Raw genomic sequence first — 8,518 nt, forward strand, 5'->3', positions numbered from 1 at the left:
AAGAGACAACCATTCAACCAGGAATAGGAAATTGACCGCTCCATTATTTACGAATTGGCAGACGAGAGTCACATCTACGTTTTTACACACGAGTTTTTTGTGTGTGTAAATTCCAATTGAATGAAGCGCTAAAAAAAGTTCAACCAATCAAAAGGCTTGGATAAAGGTCATTATGGGGTCAGTGCAATGGATTCCTCAAGGAGTTGGCCTCGTGCAATAGAACACTTGATCATTCTCAGTACCTCAGGACAAATATTCTGGTCTATTGCATCCAACCCATTTAATAATTGTATAATATTGTTTACAATGGTCTCAACACGGGAGGAATTATTTAAGGAACGACTGTTATATTTTTTCGGTCTTTGAAGAAATAATCAATCACGCGGTGCGCACTAAATAGCCTGCGTAGCAGGTTATTTTCATTTAAGCACCATGGGCATTGAGGTTATTCGAAAAAGACCGAAAAAATATAACAGTCAATCTTTATAATTTAATAATTCTTTACAATCCAACGAGTTAATCATTTAAAAAAAATGATGACGTCATAGTGACGTTACAAAAATTTTGTTTATGAGATCCAATCAGAAAGCGTTTACTTCTGAAATTAAATTATTAGAACAATGTTAAGAAAACATACAATTTTAACCAGTCTTTGTGACACTGGTTCGATCGTAGTGTAACTAGATTAGATGGCGATGGAATTTTAAGTATTGAAACAAGAAGAAATAATTAAATTTAAGCTTGTTTAAGAAAGTACAAGGATCGATAAGTAACAAGACAAGTAAAACCTCTTAGTGTCACAAGTTCGTAAGGTAAATCTTACATTATTGGCGGATAATTAGATTTTCATCTCTTGATACAAGAATGAAATTTTAATTAGAAACGTGGAAAATGTCAATAAGGCTCCAATCAATGCCTCCTTGATGCTCTTTTCCATTTGCAACTCATTACGCCTCACATCTACAGTAACACGGGATTGACATTAAATCTTTATTTAAAAAAGTAAAGTATCCAGCCATCTAAATAAGGCATCAAATAAATAATTAAAAGGAGTTTCTGAATTTAAAGTTAGAAGTCTATCGCCGTAAATCAGGCTGTATGCATGTTAAACAGTGGTAAAATCAGTCCGCATGTTAACACCCCTTTAGTCTAAGTTGAGAATTTATTGGAAGTTTTTATCTGCATTTTTTATGGTTGCAATTTTGTGTTTTACATGATTTCAAGATATGTTTTATTCAGCGTTTTATTTATTTCCCTTAATTTCGTATTTTAGTGTGTGGTATTGTGAACAAGTACAACTTGGGCCGTCAGCTGAACTTAATTTTTACATACAATTTAATTGCACAACATATATAGAATTATGATACATCTATATCCTTATTTTTCGTAACAAACTACCCGGGAAATGCTTTTTTGAACTAATTACAGTAAAACCTGCGATACCAAACCGTGAATAAATTGAAAACCTGTCTAAACAAGATGTTTTTCAAAAGTCTATTTGTATCAGAATAAACGTAATTTGAACTTTGGTTAATCGATCGGCTACTAAACACTAAACATATTCTGAATCCAGCAGAGTTTTGGTTTAGACAACATTCCCTGTAATTTAGGTCTATCTGGACGTATCTTGATAAAAAAAGTAAAAATGAAATTATTTTGTAATACAATGTTTTGAAAAGGTAAAATGTAAACAGATTCTTATTCTCTGTAATTAAATTTTTTATTATGTATTATAACATTCATAATAGAAAACTTGAATGCTATATGAGAGTTTGATTAACGTATTTGTTCACGTTATTTAGTCTGTAAGGTGAAGCGTAAGTTAATAAATATCCACTTGCATCTAATTCTTAGACACAAAACAAGACACACTTTTGCTGCAGTGTCGATAAGTGTAAACTGTAGGTGGTCTTTCATAACATTTCTAATAAGAAACCATAATCCATTTTATATGAAAAATTTTCTTTTAATAAGGTCAGCAGATGTATCTTGATTTGTAAAATGCAAAACAAATTCGTATTTCACGACAGATTATATTAATATTTGTCCAAATATAAACAGCTTGAGACTTTGATTTTTACTTTTATTTTCCCATAAAGCAGATGACATCATTTTACAATTCATTTCATCTTGTTTAGAAATCGAGTTTGTCTCTTGAACGCCTCCCTTGCTTTGTAAAGAACATATCAATTGTACTTATTTAAAAACATCTAAAACCCATTTCTTTCAAATATAGGCACTGTTCAGTTCAATTCAAAACAAAAATCAATAGAGAAGAACAAAAAGGGTTTAGGATTGGAATAACTTGTAAAAAAAAAAAAAAAAAAAAAAACAGGCTGCATATTATAGACATCTATTGATATCTGTATATATATTAATATATATATATGTACAACGTCTCAGAATGTGACGACTCTATTCACTACACTGCTCCATCGGATCAAATTGATACAGGGAAGATAACGTAAACTTATAGAAGGGTCTGAAAAATTCCCAACGATGTTAGAACTGTCAAATTTGCGAAGCAAATTTTTGTCGTTCCCTCCGCGGGACTCGAACTCGTACCGCTGTGACATCTATGGCAACACCGCCTGCATTAAGTCCAGCGCCCTAGACCACTCGGCCAGCTAGGCTATATTATAATATAGCTTTCTGAGACGTTGTATAATAATGATTTGTTGTGACATGCATCATTAATTTAATCCTCTATCCTACATAATAACACCTAGATGAACTGTCCCGTACTACCATGCAGGCTGTGTTGCCATAGATGTCACAGCGGTACGAATTCGGGAATTTTTCAGACCCTTATATATATCTCTATATATTAGAAATTTCAGAAGTGTGGCAAAGTTCTTAAATAAGGGTAACAAAAAAAAAAAAAAAAAAAATACCGAACACTAATCCGATTCATAATCAAGTCAAGCCTAAAACCAATCTGGCAAAATAGATATTACACCACCAGGGCAGCTATTACCGCAATGGTTCTGACTTGGTACAGGCATTTCAAACGAAATAAAGTTATAGGATTTAACATCTCTTATATTCTTGACGAGATTCTGAAGTAATTCAGCCTCGTATGAATATGCTAGGAGAGAAGTACAGTTAGTGTACAACTGAATGCCAACGAAATAGCCATTTCAAATGTGACAAATATTTTATCAATGAGGAAATCAAGCATGTCGCAAACCTGCTTTTATTTGTAGTACACTAAATCCTTCTGCAATGTTTTAGAAATATATGTGGATTGGTACACAATTTTTCGAATCAGCAAAAGATTTCCGAATAAGTCTTAAATGACCCCACAACTTGAGTAGATAGACCTTTCAGTCATAAAAACAACACTTTACTTATATCTTCAAATATAAACAAGTTTCCTAACTTTTAGTGAGCCACAATTAAAACTAAAAGAAAAAGAAAATTACGAATTCATCACTCAAACCTTTGAGAGTGATCAGGAGCACCCTTAAGGGAAGTGCGTCCTGTCCTTAGTAACATCTGTCAAGGTACTCAATGTTGTTAGGTGATCCTAAGAAAATTCGCACAGGTCTGTAGTCACGGTGGATATAAAAAGGTTCTTATATTAGTTCCTACTGAATACCTGGGATTTTTGCAACGAGTGTGAAAAGACGATGCATTTATTTCACTAGTGAAAAAAAAAATCCGTAGTTTCAAAGTTACCCCATCTTCGACTTTTCAAATGGTTCTTAGCACTTAGTATTGGTAAACGTTGGTTAACTGTAGTATTACTATTTAACTGGTATCTTTTATTGGACCAGTAAACCAATGCTTCTAAGAAAAGCGGAAATACATCTACTTTAAATCGAAATAAAGCATTAACCTTCCTAAGTAACTTTTCATTTGTAATTTGCCCAACCATTACATTAAGACTACATATCACACTTTAATTAATTGGTGAACTTTTATCACCTTACTACAGGAAGGATGAAATATAAAATGTAGGATTCTGGATCCATGGAGCGGAAATGATATGTTTAAGAAAAAAATAATAGAGTACGTGTTAGATTTTTAAAATCTCGAGCATAAGAATCCATATTGTACACACGAAAGAGAACAGTCATTTCTTACCAAGTGGGGTATTTAAGAGAGCGAAATATTCTTTATACCCTTTTGAGTAGACTCAGAAATATATTCATATTTAATGGGGCAGTGGGTTTTAGCCTTATTTAAGAATTTGAAAGAAGTTAACTGTACAAATTAAAAATTAGCTGAGAGTTTACTACTATATCTCTAGAAAAAACGGAGGACATTTACACTACCGGTGCACCTATTCCATACTCCCTGTTTTAGTGGAGTCCGATTTGTTCAATTACTTTTGGTACTTTGTGTGTATTATTTTATTTTTTATAGCGATAGATTATATTAACTTCAGGGTATAGAGATTGAATGACCATTACATGATGAAATATCTGATTTAATGCATTACACAATTAACAAGGATACTTAGACCTGTCAATTCGTAGATATTTTAATTTATGTTTGAATTATTTTTTCTCAGCTCTTTGTAAGTTATTTAACACGGAAGACTAACTCTATAATATTTAACTCAGGTCAACTATATAACTTGCTGTTACTTGCGAACCTTTCCTGTATGTTGTTCGCTTTGTCCTATATTAATTTGCACTTAAGCAGGTAGACATAGGGTAAGGGACACAACTCTTAAAAATCATTGGAACGTTTATATTCAGCATTTTACATCAATCTTATGTAAGCATCTAGTTAATGTGGATTCATTTTATTCTGCTTCAAACAAAAGCTTGAGAAGCTTTGGTGAAATTGAATATGATGCAAACATATCACTGATTTTATGAGTTATGTCCCTTACTCTAGGTCTACCTCCTTACCCAACGTTCCGGTCTGCACATATGGTCAGCTAATTAAGAAATTTGTAATGTTGGAACATCTTTAGTAATAAAACATGCAAAAGAAGACGACACTTTTAACATCTTTGCAATAATAAAGCAGATGGTAATAAGATATTTAATATAAAATTTATTTTACTTTTTACGAAAATTAGATCAAGAATAAAAGAGAGCTATAATGAGGTGTTTCAAGCCATTGCGATTGAAATATCATAGTCTTTCATCTGCACTGCATTAACTTATTTAGTAATATCCCGTCCAGTTGGTGACATAACGCCCCCTTTTTACAATGCCATCTTATGACATCATTTGACATCATTCCTTGACGGATTAATTACTTGAATTTTAACCATTTTAGCATAGTTTTCTAGTTTTCACAAATTTTCACTCGAACTCTGTGGCAAATGCAGATATCTATGTTCCTATATATTATAAGCTGTGATTTTATTTTCACATAACACATTTGAAAATTACCAAATGACAATAAACCAAGAAAAAGTAAAGTACTCAAAGGTAGTGAAAACAAGAAATTAATAAGCTCAATTAATACAACACAATAACATTTGATAAAATGCAACAAAAGCAACAAAAAATCAGAGCACTATTAGTGTAAGAAGAAAGAACATTCATTCTAGTTGCGCATTCTTGGTGGCAATCTAAAATATCTAAATTGGTAACTTAAATGTTAAAGTTACCACGCATGCGTACGAAAGGAATGCTTTTTAAGATATGTCTTTTGCAATAGATGAAACACGCGAAAACATGGTTTCCAAATTTAAATTTGACATATTTAACATTTACTCTTTATTACTCTTTTTAAATATATTGATTTTAATAATCTCAGTAGAAGACAAGAAGTAACAGAGTTGTTTTTTTTTCAGAGGCTGTCCATGCAAAGATCTTGCAGATCCTATGAAAAGCGGAAATACACCTACTTTAAATCGAAATAAAGCATTAACCGTTCTAAGTAATTTTTCATTGGTAATTTGCCCAACCATTACATTAAAACTACATATCACGCTTTAATTAATTGGTGAACTTTTATCACCTTACCACAGGAAGGATGAAATATAAAATGTAGGATTATGAATCCTTGGAGCGGAAATGATACGTTCGAGAAAAAAAAACTATTAGAGTAATACCAGGAAGGTAATTAGAAATTTGCTAAAATGCAACAAAAACTTGAAGCACTTTTAGTGTTGGAGTCTTCTTTTTGCAGGGGGATCTTATTTATGGTTGACACCTGGTAAATTTTATTCCACTGATTTTTTTTAAAATTTAATGTTTATATCAATTGTATGTCAGTTCAAGAAAGGATGACTCAAAAAACGATTTTAAAGTTCTATAACAAAACAAATAAATTTTGCACAGAATGAAAGGATTATCTCCGTTATTCAATGCATTTTATTGTTTTTTTATCTAATTTACTTAACTTTAATCGTTGCAGTTGATCAAAATCCAACACTGAACTTTGAGGAAGGATGTATTCGTAATATGAATTTGATGAAAAAAAAAATGTCAAGTGCAAACCACTGCCTGGTCCTACATGGACATCCTCTTTACTTTCTGTGTTCTGTAGTTATAGAATTTCTCTTGTTAATTTTTAATGAGCTGATGAACAATAAATGTCGCATGGAATACTAAAACATTCCTCGAGATAAAAGTATGTGTTCAATTCTATTGACGAGTTAGTTAATAATTATTGACTGTTAGTTTCTAAAATAGTTGTTTGTCATGGACGAACGTAAAAGCTACCCACACGCATGTATGGTATGGTCATTTATCTCTGATTTGATGCATATGCATTGAATGTGATTGTTTTGTGCGTGTTCAACAAGTAGTGATATTTCCTTGTGTATACGTAGGATGAGTATGATTTCCTGTAAGGTACTGATAATTAAATCATTGGCAAGTTCTTTGTCAAAGCTGATAGAGTCAGATAGATTTATTGCAGATTTATCCGGCTTATGATTTTGAATTCACTTCATGTTTTCTACATCGCTGGATTACGAATAGATCCTTTTCATTGTTCATACCAACAGCTTCAAATCCTATCTTAACATCTATTTCTAAGAAAGATTTTGTATGTTGGAATCTGATATAAATTCAATTAAGTCTGTCAGTCATACTGTCATAGAGACGTGTATAAAATTTATTATCACTTGATAGGATTTACCAGCTCCCTGTATAGAATAATGAAGAATGAGCCACTTTTAATACCGTCCAATTAATACTATTTTCTTTACAGTAAAAAGCAGAATTCTGAACAATATACTTGTCATGTTTACTGATATAATACCCAATGTTTCATCGACAAGATAAAGACGTAAAATATCTAGACAATGAGGGGTATAAGTAGATGCAACAAATCTGAACTGTTGCTCGTGTGGGTGAATCCCAAATTGAATTTAGAACTTCATAGAAATCTCAGCGACCAACATACCATCTATTATAGAAAACAGAATGACAAATTATTTCACGGTGAATTAGATCGATCCCTATCGTCTTAAAGTCCAAAAAATGTGCTATACTTCTGAACTGATGAGGTGTCTGTCAACTCAGCCATCATTCACATCAAATCTTGAATCACCAAATTAAGTTCGTTAAAGACGAATTGTTCTGTAAAGCATCAGCTGCATTTTTGTCACAGATATTTAATTGCAGTGTCTATAAAATACAACCCATAATTATTACTTTATATGATGGCTTTCCATTCTATTTAAATGGCATGAATTTTCTTACAATTCATTCAATTCTGTATTATTCTCTATTGCGTGGAAAACTGTGATTTTAATTTAACGTCTCAACTCAATGTTTTGTAGTGCATTCATAACGGCAAGTTAGAGTAATTTCATAAATTTGTTTGTTGAATTGGCCAAATATCAACAATTTTTAATAACATAATGCTTATAAAAGCAGTTTGTTTTTCTGATATGCTAAAAAATAATGTACTTTTACAAAAGATTTTTACTTGTCTGCGTCGCCAGTTATGAAACCAAGTTATGAAATTTCATTAAGGAAAGGGCAGAGAAAATAATGTCTCATCAATTTTAGTTTTTCATTCATGACGGAAACTGATTGGAACATACACCAAGGTCGCCTCCCGTAGACATGTATTTATAAAATAAAGAAAACCAATTTCAGAAAATTAAGTCGGTATTCCATCAAGGCTAATCAACCATACGTATCGAGAATAAACATGATAATATGATGTTGGTAAGTAGGAATATTGAGTAGTTAGGAAGACATTAAGATACTCAAATAAATAAGAAAAAAGTAACAAATAAACAAACATGAAGCTGCCTCATGACCATAGCCATAGACCTTTATTTACGGCAGATCTACACACAAGAAAACGATATTTATTAACGTTATATTTTAGGGTTTTCAATCGAGATGACATAAAATAACTTAATCCTATTAACAAATAAGTAATAAGGACGTGGTTATGCTGCTAACCATTTCAAGAACTCGTGGATCGTTACGGTGTATCCATCTGCACAATGAAAACTGATTTGTTCAAAGTGTCATAGTTTTCTTTTCGTCTTTCGTCTATCCTGGCCATGACTTTTATGAGCAACTCGGTGGTGTTTCTAGAAAAGCAGAGGACGCTTACCCTACCGGTGCACCTGGTC

This window comes from Perna viridis, chromosome 1 (assembly GCF_037379345.1).
Source record: "Perna viridis isolate PV_CMFRI_1.1 ecotype Kerala chromosome 1, ASM3737934v1, whole genome shotgun sequence".
Classification (NCBI taxonomy): Eukaryota; Metazoa; Mollusca; class Bivalvia; order Mytilida; family Mytilidae; genus Perna; species Perna viridis.